Below are 26,588 nucleotides of genomic sequence, written 5' to 3' on the forward strand. Positions count from 1 at the left end.
CCTTCTGACGTCACAGAGACGCGTAGCAAGCCACGTGTAATGGAAGTCCGCTCGCGGCCTTTATAACAATTTCGCGGAGGGATTCAGTGAAAATTTAACCATGGAATGCAATTACAGACAGGACATGTCTGTGGATAACCACAAACAGCAAGCCTGCTACAAGCTGTGTTCAAAAGCGAACGTCCTCACCTCGCCCCGCCTCGCTGCCATTCACACCACATCAGCCGACAATACAGCACCGAACAGAGGAGGGGAGTAGAGCGAATTTGAAATCAAGGATCAGTGATCACCCTAAGCGTTCAGCCCTCTGGTTGGCCCGTACTACCGGAAGTGCCCAAAAGCATGTTTCTTCAACTCTCACAGACGAAACTACAAAGATACCGAGTTTGTAGTCGACATTGGCTAGACAATCGCTTTTGCAGTAATGCTGCCGTAGTGAAATTTTGGTAAAAGTGAAACTGACTGTTGAAAATGGCTATTTGATCGTCAATTTTCAATTGTAGTGTGACATAGTGTTGCAGTTATTCCCTCTTCTTATTAACCCCTATTGTGAGTTCTCTAAGTAAGTCTCCATTGCGTATCATGCATAAGTAATGCAGTATGTTTAAACTGCCTTTTTAAAAAGATATATTAGAATACTCCTTTTCAGCTTCCTGGGCAGTTTATTATACAGTTTTATTTCCTGACAGAGAATGTTGTTTTGAGGTTTTTATTTGCGTTTGCTTGTTAGAAACTGGTTCTTGTTTCATGATAATGTGTAGAACTATTACTAAAAAGCTTACTTACTGGTATTTTCCCTGATATGCACAAAAAATTGTAAGATGTTCTCGCTTAGAGCAGTAAGCATGCCCTGTTTTATAAACAGGTCTTTGCAATAAGCTCAACTATTGTCTCTAGTTATTATTTTTATGTCCCTCTTGAGTAGTTTGAACATTGTGCCCTGGATTTGTGTCTGAGATCCCCAGGAAATATTTGTGTAGCTAAGAATTAAGTATTCATAGGAACTGTATCTCCTATAAACTGATTGTGGAATCCTAAGAGCACAACATGCTGATTATAGTTTTTCCCAGTACCTTTGCGTGCCCATTCCAGTTTAAATGACAATCAATGTCCATTCCTAACAACTTTATATTTGCACAGAAACTGTGTTAAAAGTGTCATAGTTTTTTTCCCTTCCTTATGATGGACTGCATACTGTTAGTTTTCTTTATGTTCAGTGTTTATTTTGAGTTACTGTCCAATTGTAAGCACCCTTTTTTATTATGAATTCTGGTGATCTGTTAGTGACTATGATGCTGCTGTCATTATAAACAGAATTTTTTCTTCACGCCTGGGAAGTCACCGATGTCTGGCAGTCTGCAGCGGTAGCCGCAGCGTGAGTATGTGCCCCACATTGTGTGAGAGCATCCTCGATCCCGCTCCAGAAGATGACGATGACCAGCGATAAAGCACCAGGACACTGTGGGAACTCGCGTAGTTGGCTGATCCTGGCTGCACCAGACAGGTAGGCCATTGGCTTCTGTAAGTGACAGCAGCGATAATCAGGACGAGAGGCATTGAATGGCCCCCTCACAGAGCAGTGATGGTGATGTTAGCGCGATAAGCACGTAGGATGCATAGGCGAGGGAAGACGCTCAGCCTCACCGTCAGCCATGTGATAGCCAGCAGTCAGTGCGAAATCCCATAAATGGCAACTCATGGTAACTCATATGTTGTCATTTTAGGGGTGGCAAGCAGAATATTCACGAAAAGTGTTGGAACATCCAATACGTGGATATTACTACACCATAATCGTCGTTTAATCAAGTGCTGTGGTGCAAATGCCATCGATCCTAAGGAAGACTAAATCCAGAACTAGAGAATTTATGGAGACGGGTAGAATGTAATGATGTGAGGCTCTTTTCGTTATCACCAAATGTGGCCCACTTCTTTACCAGTGATCAGTGGCTCTCGTTCGTTTTGTGTGCTTAACAATTTGTTACAGGCTCTTAACTTCCCTGTCAAGCCTATGAAGTGTGTTATTGCATTCAGAGTAAAGCTTGTTGCTTCATGTAACAAGAGCTGAAGAATGTCTTTCTCTCTCTCAGTGGACATTTTCCTGAGTGTGTAACTTGCGCCTGGCGACTGATGTTGATGTAGCAGTTTGTACTTACTGCTCATGTCTGTGACCGACTTAGTGTTCATTTTTTTTTGTCTGCATAACTATGTCATCATCTCTGCCTGGTGTCGCCTGTGGCTGTGCTTGCGTTGAATTAAAAAAAAATTAATTTCTTCCTGTTTTCTATTCTGTGGCGTAACAATATGAGGAACAGAACTGGACCCAATACACTGCCTTACGTGCACATGTTTCTCGCCCAGCAACTGGTTCAATAAACTTGATCATCAGTAGTTGTGTTAACTATCTCAAGATTTAGCACCATGTTTTCCAGGTAGAACTGGAAGCAGTCGTTTGCTATTCCTATTATTTTATGGTCAAGAGAGTCAAAAAACATGTGCAAGTCTAAGAATATGCCTGTGACAGTCATCCTGCCCAAGTGCTTCAAGTACCACTTCCACGAATTACATGATGTCCGATATTGTACTTCTCCCATGTTCAAAACCAAACGGTTCTTCGTTATAAAGGTTTCATTTTTTCGCGTAACTCATTAGTGTATGTTTCATTATTGGTCAAGTATGTCTGGAAACGCTGGCATTCTCTGTAACTTCAAGCTCTCTTGTGGGAGACAACATCAGTGTGCTTGCAGTATAATTAATTGGAGATTTACATGTTTTAGGAAGATTATGTCGAAAATTCTTCAAGTATCAGAGAAATAATCACAAATTTGGTCAGTTTTTAAAGATTTTCTATTGCTCTAGTTCCACCTTTGAGTTTCATGTTGTTAGTTTTGTCTGTCTTTCCCAGTTTTATTTTTTATGACATTCATACCACTTTTTTATTTTCTGCGTTATACGAGTATATTATTTTCTCATTCAACGATTTTTTTTTCTTTGTATCAAGCAGGATGTGAAATTATCAGCAGGAAGAAATCTTTTTTGGAAGGAAATATCTGTCAACACCTAATATAAATTGATGTTTTGAAAAGTCTTTTCTGAAAGTGTTTGTTTAGACTGTAATGTTGTATAGAAGTGAAACATGGATGATAACGGGATTAGGCAAGTAGAGAATAGAAACCACTGCAAGGTAGTATTACAGGAGAATTCTGATGTTTAGATGGATAGAGCTGGTAATTAATGAAGAACTACTGAATCGAGAGGAAAAGAAGTGTATGGTGTAGAGTAGAAGACGTAATCGGGTGAAAGAATACATTCTGAAGCATCAATAAATAATTAATTTTGTAATGAAAGCAAGAGTGGAACGCAAAAATTGTAGTTGGAGAACGAGGCTTATATATAGTAGGTAGGACCAAGTAGATGTAGGCACAATAAACATAGATAAAGCGAAAAGAGAGCTGCATCGTACCAACCTCTTTGGACAAACCCGCATTAACCTAAGGTGGCAGTAGTTGGTTAGTACTAACATTAGTGAAAATAACTCCTCTTTTCACGTGTGACCAGACTTGATGTCTGTCTAGAACATTCCCAAAATCGACAACTTATGTATCAGGCACATACACATTAGATTTTTATCCTCAAAGGTTAGTTTGTTTTAGTGTACTATTTACTGCTGCCTGCTCTTTCCTATAAACTTTATTGTGGATGTTGCCCACGTCTTTCTTATGTTTCCTTAGGCATTTTAGATTGTTGTGTAATAGAATTACATATTGGGAGGACGAGGCAATGTTTTACATGAATACTCTGCAAATCACATTTAAGTGCCTGGCAGAGGCATATAACAATTAGATACACCTCAATATGGCATGTGTCCACCCAGACCTAGCACGACATCGCGTCAAATGCAAAGACACAGGAGTGACGCTGCAAGATTGCGGGACAAATGCCGAGGAAGAAGAAGATGTAATAGAATTTGTAATGATACACTCTTGTTATAAAAATGCGGCACTAAACATCCATTTCAGATTACTCTGTGGAGTTATGTAAACCAACAGTTATGTTTTCCAACAGAAGGGGCAGATCTTTCGTTTGCCTAGCGAGTGCGCTATATGTTCCATATATAAGTGGATCTCTTTGTATAAATACTGAAGTATTTACTAACCTGCGGGAAAATGCTAATGCTCCTGTTGGATCACAAAAAAGGCGAATATGTTCCTCTCTAAAAAACTATGACAGAACTGGGTAAATACCTGGCTCAATCGTCATTCCCCCTTTGTCAATTTTAGCACGCGAACATATTCGCGCTGTTTTAGTACAGAACATTCTAACTCCTTTTACCTAGTCTCTCTCTGTAGGCAAGCCTGCATACTCGGCATCTCCCTCGCATTGCCACAGGGTGGTCAGAAAGAGACTGAAAGTCTTGTAAGGGTGTCGCAGGGTAGGTTTGGCTGAGAAGTAACTGGTGAGAAAAAATTCGATACGTTACGCCATTTGCGGATTAATTAGGATTGAGGTTAGCAATCAGGTCGTTGCGCGAGCAAATGCAAGCCGTCCGCCACATACGGTGCTGAAAAACCTGTTCTTTGTTCGGTTTCCTAAGACCGAACAAGAGATCGATACAAAATTTGGACATGGACTTGTAGTAAGGCATGAACTCGAGCCAGATACTGAGCGCCTCGTGCACTATCACCTACACTATGAGAACAACTGATACTAATTGTATCTGGTGGGCCACTTGAATTGCCTCGTACGATGGTCTGATTGGCTAACATAAATGCTAATTAACTTGGAAACGGAGCAACGCATCGAATTTTTTTCTTAACAATGATTTTCAACACAACATACCCTGCACCATCCTTACAAGTTTTCCAGACTGTTTCTGACCATCCTGTACGTGTCTTCCTCTTACTGTCTCCTTTTTCTTCCGTTGATTTGCAATATATCCCCTTCCCATTGTCTTCTCTCTCACTGCACTTCTCCTATTGTCTTTCGCACTCCCTTTCTTTCCCACATCCCCAGTACTGTACCAACACAAAAATTCTGGTAGGTCCATCTAATTTTTTACCCTTTTTTCACTTTGTGAAGTGCACAATTTTATATTTTTGAACATTTAAAACAAGTAGCCAATCGTGCAAACTGAATCGCAAATCGGGTACAGAGTGTGACAGGAACTCCATCGGCCCTGAAGCTTTGCTCAGTTTTAACAATTTCAGATGTTTCTGAACGCCACTAATATCTAGTTCATTCATGTTTTATGAGGTACTAAAATTAAATTGGGGCAGTTCTCCTTGGTTTATCTTTGTAAAGGAGCGTTTGAGAACGGAGTTAAATATCTTTCTTTTCACTCTGCTACTCTGTGTCAGTTACTGTCTTGCCATTGGATAACTGGACACTAACTTTGTACCACTAACAGCCTCTACACATGATCAGAATTTCTTTGGTCCTTGTGAAAGATTATTTGACAGTATTCTGCTACACTAATTACTGAAGGCTTCAAGCATAACTCTCTTGACAAACAAACGCGTTTCATTCAACAACAATAGCCCTATGCTTATTTTTATGCCTATTATGAAATAGTCTCGGTTTCTGTAGAAGTTTATTTGCCGGCCGGAGTGGCCGAGAGGTTCTAGGCGCTGCAGTCCGGAACCACGCGATCGCTACGGTCGCAGGTTCGAATCCAGCCTCGGGCATGTATGTGTGTGATGTCCGTAGGTTAGTTAGGTTTAAGTAGTTCTAAGTTCTAGGGCACTGATGACCTCAGATGTTAAGTCCCATAGTGCTCAGAGCCATTTGAAGTTTATTTACAGTCGCTGTGTGTCATGGAGGATCTCTCCCATTATCCCCTCTGTCGCTGAAAAATTAAACAGACGGAACAACCAAACGTTAGAGAGAGAGAGATAGAGATTAATGTAGCGGATTACCTGCTGAGAATGAACTGTGTCAGCTGTCGAATTTCCTCTCCGCGGCGCAGAAACGCCTGGCCGGCTGCCCGGTGTTAATTCACTTACTATTGATACGACCGGCTGCGGCCGAGCAGTGAGACGAGCCAGAGCAGGCCACCCAAGAGGCACAGAGGCCGCCAGGGGGCAGGGGAGACGGACTTAGTTTCCGGGGGCTGGCAGGCGATTAATATGCCGGCATTAGGCGGCCGGTAAGCCGGCAGGCGGTGGCGGCGGCGGCCGGATGATTGATGCCGTTGCCTCTCGTTAGTCCTCAGACTCAGCCTCGGCCACCGGGCGGGGGCGGGCGGCCAATCGATGGCGCACCCTGGGGACCCCACCTCCCCACCCCTCCTCTGTCCTCTCCTGCACCAGGAGACGCCCAACTGGCAGCTCGGCGCGGCCGGCTCTTGTTCCACCACTGGGTCCCTCGTCCAGTAGAGTAACCTCGGTACCGGTGGTTGTAATTAAAGAGCACCCCTCGCAGAGATCCAGTGTGGACTGTAATCATCGTATGGTAGCGAATCTTGACAGACATTCCAATGTGTTACTGCAGAAACGAGCTGGAAAAAAATAGTTGCAATTTTGACCACCAGGTGCAAATCTGCCGCTGTGAGTGCAAGGAAAACGTATAGAAAGGCTTCCGTGTGTAATGGATTATGTGTGGGACATGGGCAGAAAAGATCAAATAAGTGAGAAAGGAATAATGTCGGCGTTGTCATTAACAGCCACTCACACAATTTATTCAATATCTACATGAACGTTATTACTCTGCTATTCACAAGTGCCTGGCAGAGCGTTCAATGAACCACCTTCATACTGTCTCTCTACCGTTCCACTCTCGAACGGCACGAGGGAAAAACGAGCACTTAAATTTTTCTGTGCTAGCCCTGATTTCTCTTATTTTATCGTGATGATCATTTCTCCCTATGTGGGTTGGTGCCAATAGAATGTTTTCGCAATCGGAGGAGAAAACTGGTGATTGAAATTTCATGAGAAGATCCCTTCACAACGAAAAACGCCTTTGTTTTAATGATTGCCACTCCAATTCACGTATCATGTCTGTGACACTATCTCCCCTACTTCGCGATAATACAAAACGAGCTGGCCTTCTTTGTACTTTTTCGATGTTATCCGTCAGTCCCACCTGATGAGGATCTCACACCGCTCAGCTATACTCCAGAATAGGGCGGACAAGCGTGGTGTAAGCAGTCTCTTTAGTAGACCCGTTGCACCTTCTAAGTGTTCTGCCACTGAATCGCAGTCTTTTGTTTGCTCTACGCACAATATTATCTATGTGATCGTTCCAATTTAGGTTATTTGTAATTTTAATCCCTAAGTATTTAGTTGAATTTACAGCCTTCAGATTTGTATGACTTATCGCGTAATCAAAAGTTAGCTGATTTCTTTTAGTAATCATGTCAATAACTTCACACTTTTCTTTATTCAGGGTCAATTGCCACTTTTCGCACCATACAGGTAACTTATCTAAATCATTTTGCAATTCGTTTTGATCATCTGATGACTTTACAAGACGGTAAATGACAGCATCATCTACAAACAGTCTAAGACGGCTACTCAGATTGTCACCTGTGTTTAATATAGATCAGGAACAATAGAGGGCCTATAACACTTCCTTGGAGAACGCCGGATATTACTTTTGTTTTACTCGATGACTTTCCGTCTATTACTACGAATGTGACCTTTCTGACAGGAAATCACGAATCCAGGCCCACAACTGAGGCGATACTCCGTAGGCATGCAGATTGGTTTGAAGACACTTGTGAGGAACGGTGTCTAAAGCCTTCTGGAAATCTAAAAATATGGGCGACGGAGATGCTGACGAGATTCTGTAGTGGTCAAACTTCTTCCTTCGATGATGCAGAGCGTTCAAATGGCGCTTGTAATTTAAGTACCACTTCATCTTTGGAGATGGTTTACTGACTTCTTTTTCTTTTCTTTCGAACTTGAAAAATGGATTCAAAGTAAGAAGCCGCGTGCCATTATCGTTTTCGTAGGGGACGTACAAGCTTCTGGATGTCAGCAGGCGGTGACAGAATATGCACGGAAGTTAAACCACAGACGACGACAACATGTACATTTATATAAAATGAAAAGTGAAGATCCAGGGAAAAGAATCAGGTAAGTGAATGATTATGAAACTCGAGATAAAACGATTCTAATGTGGAACTGTCATTACATCAATATATAAGAACAATACAACACATCTTATTTCATCAATTAAACATCTTGGTTGCATCAAATGTGGAAATACCGTTAATGGAAATGTTAATGTTCGCAGAATGACGTAATTTCCCAAAATGCAGTCAAAAGTCATTTTGTAAGTGGAAAGAAACAGGTCAGTCTAGAGAAACAGACGCAATAATTCCATAATAATCACGACTAAACGAATTTCTGGTTGTGATAATACAGCGATAGTACTTAAATCATGTGTGTTTAGTTGTGGTACAGCTCACTGGAGAACTTAACAGCACCAGGATGGAAAAACCTAATCAGGTAATGCAAATCATTACAGTTTAGCCTGGAAATTCAAAGAAGATCTAGAATAAAGAGCGGAATTGTTCGTGTTAGATTACAGAGAACAGGAGTTAACTGCAATGCTATTGTGCACTAGACAGATAAGGAATTCTAGACAGATAAGGAATTCTGAAGTTAATCATTACAAGCAGGCATAGGCAGTTCAAAGAGACCATTCATTCGTTGGCACTGCCATCGTGTCCTTATGATGCCAGTTTGCATTCCCCCGTGATAAGTCGTTTCATATTCCAGCATATGACAGTGGCTGCATTCAAATATCATCATCTTAATAGGCTCAGTTTGGAAAGGGCAGCTTGCGGCGTATTTTCAGTCCAACAGTATTTACCATTTCATGATTAACACTGACCACAGTCAAAGGACATGGCTTACATCAGAATGCTTCGATCATTTCCTTGAAATCTTGGACTTGACAGGAAAGATCATTCGAAGCAGAAAGTTCTAGTTAACATGGGCTCTGAAGAGCGTATCTTCAGAACTATGAGCTGTTGCTCATCTTCGATACTGTGGAACATACTTTCTACTGAACAAGTGCTCATGTCTCTCAAGGTATGCGTATTTTAGTCCATTTCCACTTAATTTTTTTTTGCATTTGTCCATACGACCTGCTTCCAAAATATGCAGTAGAAAAGATTTTCTTCACAGTATAGATGAAGAAGTGCTCATAGCTCTTAAGCTACCTGCGTGGTCTAGGGTGCCTTGTCACGGTCCGTGCGGCTCCCCACGTCGGGGGTTCGAGACCTTTCCCGGACATGGGTGTGTGTGTGTTGTCCACATCATAAGTTAGTTTAAGTTAAGTAGTGTGTAGGCTCAGGGACCGATGACCTCAGCAGTTTGGTCCCATAAGACCTTACCATAAATTTCCAATTTTCTTAAGCTACCGCTATGCATTTTAGAGACCGTCTTTGACTTTTTTGCTTCGAATGGTCGTTCCTATCTTATCACTGAATATTGACCATTCCTCTTGGGGCACTGTGTAGAGAGCTTTTCAGTGTCCCCATCCAAGGCATACGTGATCAAGTGAAGAAGGAATCACGTCACTGAATTCACGCTCTTTCTCCCAGTGCATTCAGGACAACCATAAAAAAAAAGGATTCGACGGTTGCAAGAAGAATGATGTTGAACGAATATATCGAAAGTTACCGCTTAAAGTAAACTTCAGTAGTTGCTGTATTTGGTAGGAATACACTTTTAGCAGCGTCTATTCTTATAGCTACCTTCTTTTTTTCCCTTGCGTCTAAGTTATTGGAGGTAGAGATTGCATCAGAATTTGGTTTGCTCTAGCCTCTCGTGGCCATTTGAGTCACCACTGACTGCCTGCTTCTAATCCCTTATAAAATTGACTTACCTGATCCTTTCCCCTCACAGAAACACTTTGAATGTTCGTATCTCTGGACTCATTTGGCGTTTTCTCGGGTTTAGCCTCTCAAAATAAGTATATGACCAGCCTGAGTCGAGCTGTAGCAACAATCCCGTTTCGAGAATACTAATTTGCCTGGTTTTTTCCTCTGACCCTTCTATTTATTTCCTGTAATAAACAAAACCTGGGTTCTCGTTACGTAATAGAATGTGTATAACACTAAGTGTACTTGTAGAAATATCGAAAAATGTATTCATACAATTATTATTCAGTTTTTAATAACTCTTCAACTTTTATAGTCCTGTCTTCCTCAGTTGCGTGTAATATTACGGTATATTGATAATTTTTACTTATGGACCGTCTGACAGCAACTTATAAGTAAAAGTTATCACGCTCTTTCTCCCAGCAACTGAATAAGTTGCTGTCAGACGGTCGATAAGTAAAAATTATCAATATACCGTAATTTTAATAACTCTGCTGTAGCTAGAATAATCTCTCCTTAGTACTCCCAACTCCTTAAAAGTAAATAGCAGGATTGAGTCATTCTGAGTAGGTGTGTCATTGTATATATTAATTGTGACCTTGTATTCCTGAGGCAACTGCTGCTCTGCCGTTCACAATCTGTGCTTAACCATTCAAGGAAAGCGAAGTACAGTACTTACTATAAACATACTTTGCATTACTACAGTCAGGGTCTTAATGATTTACCATGTCCAATATTACATTATCTAATCCACTGGAAGTCTTTTTGAGACGAAATTATTTGCTTTCTTTCACTGGGAGAAGTTTCCCTGGTGTGAATTCGGTGGCGCTACACGTTCAGAGTGGCACTGTTTCAGAATCCAAGATGCCGTCGCCATCAGACTCGTCAGGAATCATTTCTCCAGGAATATAGCAGAAGAACATGGCACTAGACGTCAAGCTCCGCCTTCTTACAGGGTAACTGTCCAATCCGACAAATCGACACCTATCGTGAAACTTAATATACGGGAAGAGTACACCGAAAGAAACGCAATATCAAGATTTTAGGTGCTAAGACTCACTGCTAGAATGAAGTACAAACCAAAATGAAACTGCAAAATTGTGAAATAAAATTATTCTAGAGATGCCTTACTGCAGCTGACTCAATGAACCGTTACCGAAGGGAATCTACGTGACTAGGCCCTCTGGGATTACCGTTACTGATTTCCATGTTTCTTCGACATAGTTAAACAGACTGATGAAATTATACGGAAAAGGAAGTCGAAAAATTAAGACGTTCAGTTCAAGTAAATGTGTGAAGGAGACATAACAATAGGCAATACTATAGAGAAATTCGTAGCTGACGTAATGACGAAGATTCATGTCATCCTCTAAAATGTTGGGTATAAGGCCAATGAGTCAGGTTTCGTGCAAGAACTGCATACAAACGTCACTTTTATCATTTCGAGCGAAAGAAAGACAAAGTCGCTTGTGCAGTTATATGACACAATCGTATACGATAATGTCAGTGACAAGTATCAATGGATTACTGTTACCGCAGCTTTATACCTGTCCTCAGAACCAAAAATTAGTACTAAAAATTAAAAAAAAGGCCTGTTGAACTGGAAAAGTCTTGAAATAGATCCAGAAAAATCTGGAAAAAGTGGAAGACAATAATTTTCAATATTACTTCCCAAACGTCTTCTTCCGAATTACAGCAAATTATATACTATTTTTGTTGGACTCTTAACCTGGACTTAACATCACACCTGTCCTTAGGAGGAAGACGAAAAGATTCTGCATGCCGACAAAGATATTTATCAACACTGTAAAGTATTTTTTAGAAAATTGTCCGAATACATAATTTATGATTGATTTTCGTCATTTTAGGTTTATCAGCAGAGTAGTATTGTTAAATTTCAGTCATTTATGCAATGTCAGTTTTCGTCACCATGTTCTACGAATTTGATCAAGTATACGTGTTATACTGCACAATATGAATGGAAGCGGCCACGACTGTTTCTCTCTCCTACCCAATTCTGTCTGAATAAAATCAGTAATTACTGTGACGTGCCTAACGCTTTAATTTCTCAGTTGTGCCCGATGTGAAGAATATGTTTGATTTCGTCAACCAGTAACCGTTTCGTATTTTGTGACAACTACTAGGAATAAAGACTACTAGGAATAACCCCCCCCCCCCCCCCCCCCCATGAACCATGGACCTTGCCGTTGGTGGGGAGGCTTGCGTGCCTCAGCGATACAGATAGCCGTACCGTAGGTGCAACCACAACGGAGGGGTATCTGTTGAGAGGCCAGACAAACGTGTGGTTCCTGAAGAGGGGCAGCAGCCTTTTCAGTAGTTGCAAGGGCAGCAGTCTGGATGATTGACTGATCTGGCCTTGTAACAATAACCAAAACGGCCTTGCTGTGCTGGTACTGCGAACGGCTGAAAGCAAGGGGAAACTACAGCCGTAATTTTTCCCGAGGGCATGCAGCTTTACTGTATGATTACATGATGATGGCGTCCTCTTGGGTAAAATATTCCGGAGGTAAAATAGTCCCCCATTCGAATCTCCGGGCGGGGACTACTCAAGAGGATGTCGTTATCAGGAGAAAGAAAACTGGCGTTCTACGGATCGGAGCGTGGAATGTCAGATCCCTTAATCGGGCAGGTAGGTTAGAAAATTTAAAAAGGGAAATGGATAGGTTGAAGTTAGATATAGTGGGAATTAGTGAAGTTCGGTGGCAGGAGGAACAATACTTCTGGTCAGGTGACTACAGGGTTATAAACACAAAATCAAATAGGGGTAATGCAGGAGTAGGTTTAATAATGAATAGGAAAATAGGAATACGGGTAAGCTACTACAAACAGCATAGTGAACGCATTATTGTGGCCACGATAGATACGAAGCCCACACCTACTACAGTAGCACAAGTTTATATGCCAACTAGCTCTGCAGATGACGAAGAAATTGAAGAAATGTATGATGAAATAAAAGAAATTATTCAGATTGTGAAGGGAGACGAAAATTTAATAGTCATGGGTGACTGGAATTCGAGTGTAGGAAAAGGGAGAGAAGGAAACATAGTAGGTGAATATGGATTGGGGGACAGAAATTAAAGAGGAAGCCGCCTGGTAGAATTTTGCACAGAGCACAACATAATCATAACTAACACTTGGTTTAAGAATCATGAAAGAAGGTTGTATACATGGAAGAACCCTGGAGATACTAAAAGGTATCAGATAGATTATATAATGGTAAGACAGAGATTTAGGAACCAGGTTTTAAATTGTAAGACATTTCCAGGGGCAGATGTGGACTCTGACCACAATCTATTGGTTATGACCTGTAGATTAAAACTGAAGAAACTGAAAAAAGGTGGGAACTTAAGGAGATGGGACCTGGATAAACTAAAAGAACCAGAGGTTGTACAGAGATTCAGGGAGAGCATAAGGGAGCAATTGACAGGAATGGGGGAAAGAAATACAGTAGAAGAAGAATGGGTAGCTTTGAGGGATGAAGTAGTGAAGGCAGCAGAGGATCAAGTAGGTAAAAAGACGAGGGCTAGTAGAAATCCTTGGGTAACAGAAGAAATACTGAATTTAATTGATGAAAGGAGAAAATATAAAAATGCAGTAAGTGAAACAGGCAAAAAGGAATACAAACGTCTCAAAAATGAGATCGACAGGAAGTGCAAAATGGCTAAGCAGGGATGGCTAGAGGACAAATGTAAGGATGTAGAGGCCTATCTCACTAGGGGTAAGATAGATACCGCCTACAGGAAAATTAAAGAGACCTTTGGAGATAAGAGAACGACTTGTATGAATATCAAGAGCTCAGATGGAAACCCAGTTGTAAGCAAAGAAGGGAAAGCAGAAAGGTGGAAGGAGTATATAGAGGGTCTATACAAGGGCGATGTACTTGAGGACAATATTATGGAAATGGAAGAGGATGTAGATGAAGATGAAATGGGAGATACGATACTGCGTGAAGAGTTTGACAGAGCACTGAAAGACCTGAGTCGAAACAAGGCCCCCGGAGTAGACAATATTCCATTGGAACTACTGACGGCCGTGGGAGAGCCAGTCCTGCCAAAACTCTACCATCTGGTGAGCAAGATGTATGAAACAGGCGAAATACCCACAGACTTCAAGAAGAATATAATAATTCCAATCCCAAAGAAAGCAGGTGTTGACAGATGTGAAAATTACCGAACTATCAGCTTAATAAGTCACAGCTGCAAAATACTAACACGAATTCTTTACAGACGAATGGAAAAACTAGTAGAAGCCAACCTCGGGGAAGATCAGTTTGGATTCCGTAGAAACACTGGAACACGTGAGGCAATACTGACCTTACGACTTATCTTAGAAGAAAGATTAAGGAAAGGCAAACCTACGTTTCTAGCATTTGTAGACTTAGAGAAAGCTTTTGACAATGTTGACTGGAATACTCTCTTTCAAATTCTAAAGGTGGCAGGGGTAAAATACAGGGAACGAAAGGCTATTTACAATTTGTACAGAAAGCAGATGGCAGTTATAAGAGTCGAGGGGCATGAAAGGGAAGCAGTGGTTGGGAAGGGAGTAAGACAGGGTTGTATCCTCTCCCCGATGTTGTTCAATCCGTATATTGAGCAAGCAGTAAAGGAAACAAAAGAAAAATTCGGAGTAGGTACTAAAATTCATGGAGAAGAAATAAAAACTTTGAGGTTCGCCGATGACATTGTAATTCTGTCAGAGACAGCAAAGGACTTGGAAGAGCAGTTGAATGGAATGGACAGTGTCTTGAAAGGAGGATATAAGATGAACATCAACAAAAGCAAAACAAGGATAATGGAATGTAGTCTAATTAAGTCGGGTGATGCTGAGGGAATTAGATTAGGAAATGAGGCACTTAAAGTAGTAAAGGAGTTTTGCTATTTGGGGAGCAAAATAACTGATGATGGTCGAAGTAGAGAGAATATAAAATGTAGGCTGGCAATGGCAAGGAAAGCGTTTCTGAAGAAGAGAAATTTGTTAACATCCAGTATTGATTTAAGTGTCAGGAAGTCATTTCTGAAAGTATTCGTATGGAGTGTAGCCATGTATGGAAGTGAAACATGGACGATAAATAGTTTGGACAAGAAGAGAATAGAAGCTTTCGAAATGTGGTGCTACAGAAGAATGCTGAAGATTAGATGGGTAGATCACATAACTAATGAGGAAGTATTAAATAGGATTGGGGAGAAGAGAAGTTTGTGGCACAACTTGACCAGAAGAAGGGATCGGTTGGTAGGACATGTTCTGAGGCATCAAGGGATCACCAATTTAGTATTGGAGGGCAGCGTGGAGGGTAAAAATCGTAGAGGGAGACCAAGAGATGAATACACTAATCAGATTCAGAAGGATGTAGGTTGCAGTAGGTACTGGGAGATGAAAAAGCTTGCACAGGATAGAGTAGCATGGAGAGCTGCATCAAACCAGTCTCAGGACTGAAGACCACAACAACAAACAACAACTAGGAATAACCTAGGAACTGATTCATTTCTAGTAAAATATAATTTATTAAAAAATTATCATAAGAACTACTCTACAGATATTGTTATAAAATATTTCATGTCAGCATATTAAAGTCCCGACTGGTGGATGTCGTCTGTAATGTAACATCATACACTGCCTTCAGTTTCTTTCCTCTGCTAGTCACCTGCGAAACAATTACATCTACAGTAATTTAGCTAACGATATGAAGCGCTAACTATTCAAACAACTTATGGTTTGAGGCATTTATCATCACAGCTGTTTCGGCTTATTCCCCGATTCGCGGACCAGTCAGGGATGGCTGTACAAACCGCTCTTATAAGCGGCTCTTCAAGCGGAACAAATGAGTAACTTTAACATTTAAAAAAAATACTGGCAGTGCGCCTTAGCAGCTAAGATATTGACAATGCATTTCTTTCGGTGTAATCTTCATGTACGAAAACTTTCAGCTTACGTTTCGACGTGTCGGATTGGACATCTCCGTTCTTAGTTATACTCACAAAAAATTAGCTCTATTGGATTTGTGTTTTCGCTGGTCTTCCTTAGTTATTAACTACTCGCATCGTTAGAAATGCTAAGTTTTGATTTTGATCTTGTCATAAGTCCTAACGATCTTTCTCCGTCTGCAGCAGTAGTTAGAATTTGTAGTTCTGTAATTCGTACTGAAATATTTTCATGGCTACCGACTTCACTTTCTTTCTCGAGTCTTCTTATACCTTGATAATCATCTAATTTAACTTTGGTTATGGCACGTGCTCCAGTTATAAGAGACCCTAAGAAATGGGTTATAAAAATCTTAATGAAAGAGGGTATGAAACAAAATGTGTACATTATGCCTTTATGGTTGGGAAATGAATTGGCATATAAGAGGTGCTGGAAGAAACCTCCCCCAACCTGTATACACAGTTCAACACGGCGCTGCGCGTTCGTGAATGTTGCTGCCAGACTACTGGATTGGTTCAAATGGCTCTGAGCACTGTGGGACTTAACATCTGAGGTCATCAGTCCCCTAGACTTAGAACTACTTAAACCTAACTGACCTAAGGACATAACACACATCCATGCCCGAAGCAGGATTCGAACCTGCCACCGTAGCAGCAGCGCGGTTCCGGACTGAAGCGCCTAGAAACGCTCGGCCACAAGCCCTCTTGTAATGTACTTTCAGGTCTCAGCCATAAAGGTATGTCATGTTACAAAATTTGTTTCATATTTTTATAAAACTTTTCCCGGGGCCCTTCACGAGAGAGAAACCCAAAGTACACGCTATTGTATCAAGCAGCCGCCATTTTTCTTCATTATGGACTATGACATATGAATTTCAGATCTTTTTTTTAATAACCGGAGATATAATACTAGAGTTTCGTAATCGAGATGTTTAAACTATTATGATGTAGGTTTTTAGATCATTGTGTATAAAATAGCGACTTACTGCAGATTTCAGTCGTCTCTGACTCTTTTTGCTGCAAACGTACTTACTATTTCTAGACTGTTTCTCTCATCTGACTTGATGCATTTCGCTGGTCTTTTCTGAATACACTGCAAACGATTACTGCATGAACGTTGCGAAATACCTTCCATATCTGACTGTAACCGAGAGACTAACACGTTCCCTTCATCGCAGGCTTGATTGTAGTGTAGTTGCAGAAGATTGCCGGAAACTATCCTACTACATTTTCACCAAATAGCCAATAACTACAGTATAATATGAAGAAAATCTACTTTTTATTGAAACTCCAAGTGTGACTATGTTGTCTATTCTCTTTTGTTACATTCAACAGTTAAAAGAATTACACGGGTTAACATATATAAAACTTCCTCGCAGATTAAAACTGTGTGCTAGAGCGAGACTCGAACTCGGGAGCTTTGCCTATCGCGCGCAACTGCTTTGTCGACGGAGATACCCAAGCACAGCACGCGATCCGTCCTCACAACTGTACCTCGTCCGAGTTCGAGTCTCGGTCCGGAATACAGTTTTAATTGTCCAGGTAGTTTCACGTCAGCTCACACGTCGCCGCAGGGGGAAAATTTCATTTTGAACAACAAAGACGTTGGTCCAGGTTATGCTACTATGAAAATGTCCTCTTGATCAAAGTAGAGGCGTACATCTTCTGTAAGAGGAAAGTATCCCGTGTATGTCACAGTTAAACATGGCACCGACTTCAGTTACTTGTATAAATCTGCCCTCAGACAGGTTAAATGACACGATGTACTTCCAACGTTTTTATTCGTGTAAGACCTACATCATAAAATATGTAGCAACTGTAAAAAGCTAAATACGTAATTTAAAACACAAAATAGGTATGTTTATTTAAAAAAAACATATTAGTCAGACACAGAAACACGTAATAAAAATATAAGCTATGTCACATTTCCCTTATTCAGAATTCGATATAGACTGTAGCTATCTTGGTATAATTCAGGAGGTCCTCTTGTGTGCACTCTATGGGTGCATCCAATGATGATAATTTTAGAAGGCATTTCATTTTGTTTCATCACTCTCACACTTGTCAGTGTCTGTGTAGCCCCACCTTCTCGTAAGTTCTTTTCATAGCCTCGTGGCCCTACGGACTCGGTTTAGTGTTTCCCTGTGTTGTCAGTCTAGGTGGGTGCGCAGGAGCAGAGCTTCCTCCGTGATAAGGGTTTCTGGATATTCTTCTTGCTGTAACGATTTTATGGATGTTCCAGCTGGTTGTAATGAGTATATGAAACTTCGTATGGATTTAACCGGACGCGGTGGCCGAGCGGTTCTAGGCGCTACGCTCTGGAACCGCGCGACCGCTACGGTCGCAGGTTCGAATCCTTCCTCGGGCATGGATGTGTGTGATGTCCTTAGGTTAGTTAGGTTTAAGTAGTACTAGGTTGTAGTGGACTGATGACCTTAGAAGTTAAGTCCCATAGTGCTCAGAGCCATTTGAACCATTTAAGCCTTTTGGACATGGGTTGATGGTCGTGTAGCCGTTGACGCTTGTCGTTCATGTATTTGTTCCTTTCTTTCAAGCTCAGTAATGATCTTCTGACATTTGGTGGGGCAATGCCCGATAATGAATATATATTGTCCACTCCAGTACGTCTCAGGCAGCCATTTATCTTCCTGCAATTATCGTTTAGGACTGCGTCTATTTTTATAGTGTGACGACATCTTTCCCAAAATGGGCATCCGCATTCAGCAGCCGAGAAACAGATGCCGACTGCTGCGGAATGGAGTACGCGGTTATGTACGGGCCCATCGCCTGGTATTCGGCCATACTGACCACTCAGCTACGGAAGTGCGCTCTCTTGTGCCACCAAGGCTTTGCCTGAAGGGAAGCACAAACACTACGTAGACCAGGTTTGTTCTGAGGAATGGTGGAATTCATTTATGCAACACATAAACGTCGAGTATGTCGCGACTCGACGTAACATGTTTCGGTGTAGAGTTAACTCCTGCGTGGCGTGCTATTCTAGAGGTACTCAAAACGTCTGTCTTCCGTAATTATTTCTCGGATAAACAAAAGAAGAAATGACGCTGAAATTCCGTAATTGTGATCTACTGTTCTAACCCCAGAAGTTTCAGAACACAATTTTTATTTAATGAGTCTTTGGTCAGTGTATATCTCGATGAGAACAAATTACAAACTTTTTTAACGACCCAAAAGTGATAATGTTCGGTACCTGACACAGTATATGAAACCACACTTTCTCTCTCGCTGTCGAAGAAACATACAAAACAAATTGAAAATATTCGTTTCTAATAATTGTCTTGTTGGGATTAACTAAACAAGAGACTAAATTTGAGTGGGAAGAATTGAATTAATCAGCATCGAAACAGTTTGTGTAAACGTGTGTACCATTTGAGTTTAAACTCAAGATTCCGAAGGTCTACAGCACTTTTATTTCAAGGAGATGTCTGACTGTCACAATCGATGTGTGCCTCATACATCTGGCGGAGAGAGAATAAGGCATAACGCTTTATTCTACTCTACGTTGAACTATCAGTTATTGACAATGACGTTGACGGAAGGTCCATCCAGGCTTGTCTTCGTCCCATAACTGCGGAACTATTTTTTTGACAAGTGATGCTAAGGGAAAGAAGTTATTCCTTTACCTCACGGGCAATATTTGAATCCTGTTCTTAGCAGAAAGAGTGCGTTTTACATTTTACTACTAATTTTATTACTGTCGGAGATACGAATTCTGTGATTGTTGTTGTTACGGTTCTCGGCCTGAAGACTGGTTTAACGCTGCTGTCTGTGTTAATATATCCTGCTCAAGTGTCCTCTCTGCACAAATTTCACAGCCTATTCTCATTTGAAGCTACTTGCTACAGTCGGGCCTTCATCTCACTCTACAACATAATCCCCACATTTATTTCCATTACCAAATAAACTCTTCCTTGATATTTCATGATGCATCCCATCAACCTATCCATTCATGTTGTGCCAAAAAAATCTTTTCTCCCCAATTTGATTCAGTACCTCTTTACTAGCTATCCTTCCTCCCCGTGTTATCTACAGCATTCTTCAATAACACCACAACTGGAAAGCTTACATTATGTCCTACTCCGTACAGTTTACCATACTTGTTTCACTTCAAAGTATCTCTTTCAAAACAGACTACCGAGCACTCCAATTTATGGAAACAACGACTCTTCAGCCTGTCTGGAGACGTCAGCTTGTTTTCAATATAACTTATTGCCCAGCACATTCACAACAACTTCAGTACGAAATTACCAATTTCGGCATTGACAACGTGGTTTCTCCAATGGAGGTAGTGACCGCGGCATCTGTCTTGCGATCTCAAGACAACGAGTGAGTGCTGAAACTGGTGATACGGTTTTGAAATTACTATGATTCCGCCAGACAATAAATTACTTAAATTTATTCAGGGTGTTTTTCGTAAGAGCATGCAAAAATGTAAAAAGATATAGAGGATGTTCCACTGAACAATTTGAGGTAGGGAACCTGGGGTCGGAGAAACCAGCTTAAGGAGATGTGGAAGTAAACTTGTTTACCGCTTTGTCTAGCACAATTGTTCTCCAGCTTATTTACAACTAACATGCGTACACGTTTAGACGTACTGTGCTGTTTATTTAGATGTACATTCTTTATTTCCTGCAAGGTGACAAGGAGGACGAGCTTGATTACTGGGAAGTCATTATGCAGATATTGTTTACTTGTCCATAAGGCGGTTCTATTGCATCGTATTTACATTGTCCCGTGACAGAACGTGCTATGAATCAATGACAGACCCATTCATTACTCAGTGCTATTCAATACGATGGAGCAGTACCGATACAGTTTCGCAGATCTCACTGACATGCACCTTGCGTATGACGAAGTATGTTGCAATGCTCTCGCTGCTGAAATGTTGTCCAGGGAACGATTTCCTAACAGGCATCATCCGTCATGACGAATGTTTATCCCTTTCGACTGACTAATGCGGGAAATTGGTTCACTGAAAAGAAGAAACGAGCGGCGTGGCAATATAAGGACCACGCGCACACTCAATTTCGAAGAGGAGGTTCGCCGATGCCATGCTAGCATTGAGGTTCATGGCGTCAGTTTCAGTATATTTTATAAGATACAGTACGAATGGTACGTTCATTGTGTCAGTGGTGGTATTTGCAGTTAAGTGTAAGTAATGTAAATAAAAAAGTACACAATGATGTGATTTTATTCCTATTACCTCTTTAAGCTGGCTTCGCCGATCCCAGGTCCCCTACCCCAGATTGTTCAGTGGAGCATCCTCTACGCCTTCTCAAATTTTTGCACGCTCTTACGGAAACATCCTGTGTAGTAACTAGCTATTGTCCGCGGCTGCACTCGCGTATCAGTGGTTTTGTTAGGAGGAGTGATGGTGAGGAAGTAAACGGCTGTACGTGTACTCGCATCGTCTGCCCCCAACTGTCTGCCCGGTCGAGTAAGCATGGCTCGTTATGTGCCTCGCACTCTTACCCTCCAAAAGTGTCGCATTTGTAATTGCCTCGGGAGCTGCGCGGTCAGCTCGACAGATTACCGCCCGAAGGGGCCTAGGTTCTGTTCCCGGCAAGGTCAGAGATTTGCTCCACTCGGGAACCTTTGTGTTGTCTTCACATTCGTGTCGTTATGATTGACATTCTGCTACTGGTACGTACCTAAGGGCAATACAATTTCACAAGAAGTGTACCACCGCCGGATGCGTTGGCATGCGTTGCGTCGCTGCCAATCAGTGTGTACAGAAGGGCATGTGTGGCGTGTGCGTCTATGCATCATGCTACTGAGGTAGCTATAAAGTATACAACTTGTACACCATGCAACTAATAGTGTGGAAGCATGGATTTAACACACTTAAGATTATGTAAGCATTGTATTCATTGCTTTGAATAGTATCACCTAACACATTCAGAAACAATGAAAGTATTTTCACGAAATCTAAGCGTAAATAGTTTTTTGGAGAGTAAATATTTTCCCTGATTGGTGTAAAATTCTTCAAACCAATAAGTATCTTGTACTAAACACTTTCTAAAGTTGCCTTTGTTGTTCCTCAGGGTTCAAGCTATCCCCACACCAAATTTCATCCCAATCCTTTAGCGGATTAGTAGTGAAAACGTTTCAGTTGCGAAATATTTCTTTTCGTGATCATATTCTGATGAAAGGAAGCCTGTACCTTGCCCGAAGTTATTCTTAAGTTACCGGCGAAATCCTCGTGAAAATCCATCTGGTAGTTTTGGAGATTAGCGTGCTAAAACAGAGAACGGGACAAATAAGATTGGTTTTAGTAAAACTTTCAATCACGACATATTTTTTTCTGTGATCCGGTTTGGGCGAATTAAAACCTTTACAATACCGAAAGTTACGTCCTGCGAAAACCTTACGAAAATTCGTCTAGTAGTTTTGGAGAAGTGTGTTCAGACAGACAGACAGACAGACAAACACGGTAGGTTTATATGTAAATTGAAGGTGGAGGTGGGGAGAAATGAAAAGAAAGGGCAAGGACTACTGAAGTCAGCTGCATCGGGGACGTTATCTGGAAATAGCGGCGTCGAGTGAAAATGTGTACTGGGCTGCGATTCGAATTTCGCTTACTAGGCAGGTGCGTTAATCGCTGCGCTATCCGGGACACAGTGTGTTAGCAACTGCGCAGGCTATCTCGGCACATTCCCCCCGAGCGCCACCTTTGCGCAGAACCTTCCCATGTCCTCCATGCTCGCTACTCCGAGTTTCCTGAGGAAAGTCGGACGTACTTCTGCACCTGCACTGAAGAAAGTGGATCCATTGTCCATCTAGGCGAATCATTATGTGAGTGCGTGATGTCTATTCTTTCGGACATGTCCGATGCTAAGGGAAAGAAACGATTCCTTTTCCTCACGGGCAATATTTGAATCCTGTTTTTGGCAGAAGGATTTCGTTTTACATTTTACAACTGACTTTATTATTGTCGGAGACACGAATTCTGTGATTGTTGTTGTTGTGGTTCTCGGTCTGAAGACTGTCCTGTAAAGAGCGCGTAATAAAATTGGCAGCTTCACATTACGAACAATTTTAGGCACAATCGTGCTTTTACCATTGTAGTCTTTATATAGACGTCTTTTTGTTAATTCTGTTAGTTGCCAAGTTTGGAGTGAAAACATCCACAGGACCGGGATTCGAACCCGGGATGTCCTGCCTACTAGGCAGGTGCGTTACACTGCCTCATCTTCTTTGTTCTTTCGGACATGTGTGAAAGAACGGACACCATCCATTCATATAATAAACGATAGTTTTAGCTTTATAATTAGTATAGATGGCGATATTTCTCTTTTTCAGAATAACTTTCCTTGCTGTTGTCAGTTGCACTTCCTGTGATCTTTTTCTGCAAGCGCGTAATGTTTACAATATTATTAGTCAAACATTCGGCATAAATGGCTGGGAAATGTCAAATATAACAAGGAAGATACCTGATTCAACACAATTTCAGCTCTTCTTGTCCTGTAAACAGCGCGTAAGAAAATTGGCATCTTCACATTACGAACAATTCTAGGCACAATCGTACTTTCACCATTGCAGTCTTTATATAGACGTCTTTTTGTTTTTAATTGTGTTAGTTGCCAAGTGTGGTGTCGTGAGTACACACTTTGCGTGGTTTGAGTTTCCGTCGGTGCGTCGGGGCTGATGTACGCTTCGTCACGCCCCTGGCGTACTCACGCCTCTGGCGGCGGTGACTGCACACGATAATTCAGAGCCGGCAGGGATTATCGTGGAAATCGATTGGGATTAGCGGCACGGCACACCAGAACGCCGGGAGCTGTCGCTGTCGGGCCGGCGTCCGTGCGCGCGCATACTGATGAGGAGGGCGATCCGGCCGCCGCAGCCGCACGTCTGCTCCACCCCGCCCCGCTATATAGGCTACGCTGCACAGCGCCGCTCGCTATTAATTGCTCACGATGCGTCAGCCACCGGCAGCGAATTTGCCTGCCACTTGTTGAACGTCAGGCAGCCTTTCTTCCAGCGAGGGCGGGTTCCACTCGTTTATGTAGCAAAAACCGCGACTGCACTACCGTCTTCTGCTAAGAAGAAAGGCAGTGAGGTATGACACAACCGCGCAGTTCGAGAACCAGTGCTAAGAATTACAATACCACTCCAAAGAATTACAAAGTCCATCAAAAGAAGTACAACAACAGTCTAATGGTTTGACAAAAAAATAAAAGAACACTCTAGTAATGTAAAGAAATTCGCTACCAATTTCAGTACACTGTCGTTACGTTTTGACATATAGCAAATGATATTTCACAATTAAAGGGCGCTTGTAGTGGTCTTCCGGAAGATGTACAGATCTTGTCTAAAGATAAAAAATAATTAAAGATAACATTGTACAGCTACAAAATAAAGCCGATACTTTAGTAGGAGAAGAAGGTGTGAAAGTACAAAAACAGTTCAATGATCAGTGGAAGCGCACTGTTGATAATTTTTCGCAATGGCTTACGCACAAAGATGTAGAAATTAAGGACACAATTTCAGAACTAGGTGAAAAGATCACAGTCACTATGCCCAAGCGCAACACTGCCGGCAAATTAGTAAACTCGGAAGTAGAACAAATAAGTTACCTTAAATGAATATCTGTTAGAATGGGGTGAACAAGTAACTGCACAAATCACGACCGTACAACGGGAATTGTCTACAGTCAAGGAGATGGTTCACATTACCCCACTGACTGTCGATAAAGACTGTGATTATTATGGCAGTCCCACAGCAGCAAATTACACAACGTATCGTAATGACACAAATTCTAACTTATCACTAGCTCGTGTACCATACGAGGTAGCAACTGCATCATACCTCTTGTCTGTTTTGCCTGAGGAAAGCCTGCTCAAGCATAACAATTCCAAATTTTTATACCAGAGAAAAATAGTCTTCATCCGGGAAATACGAGTAATCCGCTGAATTAGTGGCCCATATCACTAACGTCGGTTTGCAGTTGGGAATAGAAGGGAGAACCGATAGAGGTACTCAGGGTACCCTCCGCCACACACCGTCAGGTGGCTTGCGGAGTATGGATGTAGATGTAGATGTAGATTTGGAACCTATACTTTATTCGAACATTATGAATTATAATTGCAAAAAGTGGCAATTAACCCTGAATAAAGAAAAGTGTGAAGTTATCCACATGAGTACTAAAATAAATCCGCTAAATTTCGATTACGCGATAAGTCACACAAATCTGAAGGCTGTAAATTCAACTAAATACTTAAGGATTACAATTACAAGTAACCTAAATTGGAACGATCACATAGACTATGTTGTGGCTAGAGCAAATAAAAGACTGCGATTCATTGGCAGAACACTTAGAAGGTGCAACAGATATACTGAAGAAACTGCTTACACCACACTTGTCCACCCTATTCTGGAGTATTGCTGTGCGGTGTGGATTCCGCATCAGGTGGGACTGACGGATGACATCAAAGAAGGGCGGTTCGTTTTGTATTATCGCAAAATAGGGGAGATAGTGCCACAGACACGGTACGTGAATTGAAGTGGCAATCATTAAAACAAAGGCGTTTTTCGTTCCGACGGAATATTCTCATAAAATTTCAGTCACCAGTTTTTTCCTGCGATTGCGGAAACATTCTGTTGGTACCTACGTACATAGGGAGAAATGATCATCGCGATAAAATAAGAAAATCAGGGTTCGCACAGAAAATTTTAAGTGTTCGTTTTTCCCACACGCCGTTCAGAGTGGAACGGTAGAGACAGCTTGAAGGTGGTTCATTGAACCCTCTGCCAGACACTTAATTGTAAATAGCAGAGTGATCACGTAGATGTAGATGCAGATGGGTGTGACTGTGTTCATAAGAGCATTCAAACGTGTGTTGCTGCAGTCTTCGATCGAGCAGCAAAAGGTCTGTTTCACCACAGGGATCTTACATGGTGTCAGAGCCACTTGGGCCACAGACACAGCTGAACTCAGTAGAAACGCATGAACAATTTGAAATAACATTTCTATCTATGTATTTGTCAAGAGGCCATCAAGAGAGACTGCGGGAACAGGTTTTCAACTTGGAGCCTTTCCATTATAAAAGTAGTAGCCTATGCAGGTACTTTGAGAAACATTTAAACAAAACTCGTTACTGGGACGAGCCCGTTGTTTACAAAGATGTGATAAGAATGCAGGAGGCTAAGTTGCCCTTAAATATTGGTGAGGAGAATCTAGATCATTTCATGTCTGTTCTAGATTCTACTGATCTTATTGATAATGAAGTGAAAATTCATAACCATAGCAATAATGACCACAATAGCGCGCTGTATTAAAGTTAGCCGAGCGCGCATGATCGTTACAAAGGCCTTCCTAACAGGTATCTTGCCGCTCCTCTGGCGGCACCTCCAGCGTCCTCTGTCTACGATGCGCGTCGCACAGGTGAAAGCGCACGGAATTCGGATAACGGAGGGAGGTCTGACAATAACCTGAGTACCAGGGAAACGGGGGCGGACAAAATTTCAGAAATAACAATAATGGTTACTGGAATCCAGGTAGCGCAGTGTGAACTTATCTACATAATCGCTACATAGATCGTGGTGCGCCTGCCAGTAGTTGGCAAAACTAAAGTCATTCAGTAAATATTATGGAAGTCACCAATGAACCATCGCCAACTACCAGCACAAAAGCTTATTCAAACAAATTTCGACCTCATTGAGCCCTCTTATGTCGCTCGTATCATGGAGTGTGGGCAAGCAAGGCATTCACGTCACTCTTGAGGTATAAGGACGGTATTTTTTATATCAGAGATGAGCACACTAAAGAAACACAGTTTCTCGCGCAAGCCTCAATACAT

This window comes from Schistocerca serialis, chromosome 4, assembly GCF_023864345.2.
Source record: "Schistocerca serialis cubense isolate TAMUIC-IGC-003099 chromosome 4, iqSchSeri2.2, whole genome shotgun sequence".
Taxonomy (NCBI): domain Eukaryota; kingdom Metazoa; phylum Arthropoda; class Insecta; order Orthoptera; family Acrididae; genus Schistocerca; species Schistocerca serialis.